This window comes from Protopterus annectens, chromosome 5.part0, assembly GCF_019279795.1.
Source record: "Protopterus annectens isolate FY-2018-M chromosome 5.part0, PAN1.0, whole genome shotgun sequence".
Taxonomy (NCBI): domain Eukaryota; kingdom Metazoa; phylum Chordata; order Ceratodontiformes; family Protopteridae; genus Protopterus; species Protopterus annectens.
Window position 1 is genome coordinate 1,178,925,663 of NC_056735.1, and position 4,704 is coordinate 1,178,930,366.

Here is a 4,704-nt window from a genome sequence, read left to right on the forward strand (position 1 = left end):
GCCTCAGGCTAAATGCCAAAAAATGCATAGTCATCCCGTTTGGGAAAAACAAAACACCCACGAATTACCACATAGGTGGTAGCCCCCTTAATACAGAAGAGGTAATAAGAGATCTGTGGACCCAGGTAGATAGTAATCTCTCCTTTGACAATCATGTTGCCAAAGTAGTTAGATCCTTCTATGTGGCCCATCTAATTACTAAGGGGTTCGCATCTAGAAATAAAGAGGTTATAGTGCCCCTCTACTCGTCACTCATCGGTCCCATCATAGAGTACAATGCCCCATTTGGGATGTACCTCACAAGACACTTCCAACAGCTGGAAAGACCACAAAAGCACCTCACCAAGAGGATCACTGGCCTCAAACATATGTCCTATGCAGCCCGACTGAAAAACCTCCGGCTGTACTCAGTGGCATATCGCTTACTCAGAGGTGATCTCTGCCTGACTTACAAAGCCATGTCCAACTCAGAATTGATGGACATGCTCCACCTAAAGAAATCCAAGTCACTGCGAGCCACTCGCTCTAGTGAGCTAAACTTCGTCACAACAATAAATAGAACATGCTGGAGGGATAGATTCCTGTCACAGAGACTCTCCATACTTTGGAACAAAATTCCTAACTACATTAGGCAGAGCCCCACACTAACCAAGAGAAGCCTTGATGAGTGGATGGGTAACAGAAAATACACCCCTGGGATCACTTCATTCCCTCTGCTTGACAGAGGCTCGGTTAATTAATCAGTGGGGCGGCGAAAGCCGACACACTCTGGCTAGGCTTATAAATGCCCTCAGGCAGATAGCCTAGTACCTACCTATGAACCTAAAATTGTTTTAAATTTATGGTCTCCCCTAGAGATTCATTAGTGAGAGACATGTCTCACAACATCTATCTTAACCTCTCTCTGGAAATTCAAGCAGGCAACTCCACTTCAGTCCATCCCCTCACTGGCAGGCTCCTCCAACACCTGTTGTAGCTGGGTCTTAGTAATGGTTCTGTCTTTCTATGTCATAGTGCCCTAGTACAGTCAGCATATTAATATGGGTTGTGACCAAGGAAGAACATGATAAGTGACTGCATGAATTACTGAATAGGCTAAGGCAGTACAACTTCAAAAATGTGTAAATTAACAGTTACAGAGTTAAGATATGGGTCAGATTTATATCTTCATGGAGCCTGAAACATGAATGTGAGAATGCTTATTGTGTTTATTTGTATTTAATTATTGTTATAGACAAGCAGATTCAATTCAAATAAACAAATACAAAAAACATTTTTGCAGGGGTAAACCCTCTGTACTACCATGTGAAGGGCACTGCCCACATCACACCCTCTTATTGATATACTATATGGTTGCACAGCTGTGGAGACAAAAGAAGACCTCAGTTCAAAGAATTGATATTTCATAACTAAAAATCATATCAGTGGGGATTTTTTTAAAAAAATGCAGCTGGAGGATTCTAAATCAGTGAATGAAATTTTGAATTGAAACTCATCTAGTTTACATTTTATGAAGTATATATATACTGAGCTGTAGGTCTCTTAGCCAGTTAAAACCTTGTTAAATTATTAACAGTACAATGCATTGTACAATTTATAGGGTAACAGTGGTACAAATGCCTCCACTAAAGAATAATTAAACACGTGCTTGATTTATTGATATCATATAGTTTCTTTTGATGCTTATTTCAAATATGTCACAAGTAAGTTTGCCACTAAGGAGATTACTAAAACAAGATGTGGAATGATACTGAGGTACAGAGAGAAAAAAAGAGTTTGAACTAAATAAGGCAGTAGTGACAGCACTGCATACAGTGAAATATTTTGATATGAATAATACAGCTTCATAACAACTAAATGCAAGTGAAAATGTCAGTGGTGCACTAATTTTACAGAAAAATAAACCAGATGCCACTGGGTCCAGAGCATTTACTGGCTGTCAGAAAATATATGCTCAGCTAAAGTCCTGGAGAGTTTTCTTTTCTTTATTTATTTATTTTTTTTTGTTGGGGGGGGGGGGTAATGCTTTAGAAATGGAGCATAAGCTATCACAGAGTATGTTTTAGAAATCATTGCATAAAGTACTACCAGGGTTGCAAGGAATTTTGAAGTTACAGAAAATATGACTTAATTGTGCATAAGGGTCATTTGCATATATCCTATGTGCCTCTAATACAAGAGGTTTGTGGGGTCACTCAGTGGAAATTCTAGCTTGGCTAGAATTTTCGCTGTTTTTTTCTGATTGTTTTTTCTGTGTGACCTTTTCACTCATTGTTTTAGTTTGTTAGTTGGGATATTCTACTGAATGTTTTTTCTGTGTGACCTTTTCACTCATTGTTTTAGTTTGTTAGTTGGGATATTCTGCAGACACCCCAATGGTAATGAATGTCAGCTGGGTATAACAGCCCTATGTCTCTAACAATTAGCACAACAGTCCACTTGTGATGTGCTGATGAGGCCATAACAAGGCCAAAACACGCATTTCCACAGCTAGTGGGATTTGGCTTTATTGGCCTGAGTTTGTCCATTAAATGACTTAAAAAGAAAAAAAGTTATGGGCATTCAGAATTGCCATATAGCTGAAACACCTGATGTTCATAAGGGTCATTTGCATATATCCCATGTACCTCTAATACAAGAGGTTTGAGGGGTCGCTTAGTGGAAATTCCAGCTTGGCTAGAATTTTCTCTTATTTTTTACTGATTGTCTTGATTGTCTTTTCTGTGTGACCTTTTCACTCATTGTTTTAGTTTGTTGGAATATTATGCAGATACCCTAATGGTAATTAACATCAGCTGGGTATAACGGCCCTGTGTTTCTAATGCTTAGCCAAACAGTCCATTTGTGCTGTCCTGATGAGGCCATGATAAGGCCAAAACATGCATGTCTACAGCTAGTGGGATTTGACATTATTGGCCTGAGTTTGTCTATTAAACGACTTAAAAAGAAAAAAGTCATGGGCATTCAGAATCACCATATAGCTGAAACATCTGATGTTCATAAGGGTCATTTGCATATATCCCACGTGCCTTTAATACAGTAGGTTTCAGGGGTCACTCAGTGGAAATTCTAGCTTGGCTAAAATTTTCTCTTAGTTTTTCTGATTGGTTTTCTGATTGGTTTTTATGTGTGACCTTTTCACTCATTGTTTTAGTAGGTTAGTTAAGGAAGGAAATGTTAGCAAGAATCCACCAGTCTTTTGATGTGTTACTTTGGCCAGGTATATATCTGCATAAATCAAGCGGGCAGTTCAGGACTTTGCTGTTCATAATGCTTATTACAGTAATGATTGAATAAAAAAATATATATATATTATTTACTTCTAGAAAGATCTTGTAGTAAGATTGGAATGAAGTTTTTTTTCAGTAGCAGAGCAAAGTATGTCTGGTCTATGTTGATTATTTGAATTTCCAGAGGGAGTAAAATTAATTGGTATATGAGTAAAGAAGAAATCAGATAACAGTCCACAACATACTGACATGGGGTTCAAGAATTTTTCTTAATAGTGTCAATTTCAGCTTACTACATTTAATCTTAAGTATAGATAATTTAATGATCATGTCATGAGGACAGTAAAGATTAAGAACCCCATGAAGATGCTTCATGACATTAGCACAGACTGTTACATAGACTGCTGCTTGTATTTATTAGACTTTAAAAATTCTACACTGAAAGGTACATTTTTAGTTGATCAGTTACATAGTCGTTGTAGATTAGAAAGGAAAGATTGCTTTGTCTAATGATATAACTGGTATGGTGATCAAGAAGAGTTAGCTTTATTGCAGATGGTATTATTTTGTACTTAATAAATACAAAAAAGGGCATTTTGATGCTGTGGGACATTTTCAGACAGATATATATCTTCTCATGGTATAAAATGCATGAAGATGAAACAAAGGCTTTAGAGGTAAACTATGCACCCACACCTGAACTGGTTCATCAATACCCATATTTATGCGGACACAATAAGGTGATGTATTTAGGTGTATGGATTAAAAAGGATTCTGTTATGGCAAATAAGGATACATGGGAAGAGACTAAACAAAAGATAATATAAAAATGAAAAATGGAAAACTCTTGATTATGGATATGGATAATAAGATATAAGCAGTCAATTTTTTTTAGTCCCTTTAGTTTTATATACTGGTTAGGCATAGTTTTAGCAACCACAGAAGCAATTCTTTATGCTAATTAATAATGAGCTGAAAGGAATTTATTTGAATATGGAAGAGAGCAATACTTAAGTGGGACAGGCTGATCCTCCTGATAGCACAAGGTAGTTTAGGATTACCTGATTTGAGTGGAAACTTTAAAGCTACTCAGTTACGGCTAATATACATAATGCAAGCAAAAGATTATAAATCAATGTGGAAAGGGATGATATAACCAGGAGGGAATTTAAAAAACAGAGAGTGGGATTTTGGATGATGATCCTTAAACAAAATAACAACAACCATACAGAATATCATATTCATAAAGTAGCAGAAAGTATTCTAAGAAGTAAGCTGATAAAGGAACAGGGAAAGGAAGTTTTGCCAAAAATGATAACTGCAAGTAGAGGCATAGAAAATAGGCAAGAGGGGCCTAGCATGTACTGGAAAAAATGGAAAATTAACCAAGGTATTTGCTAATAGCTTAAGAGAGAAAGGTTATTTATATATATATATATATATATATATATATATATATATATATATATATATA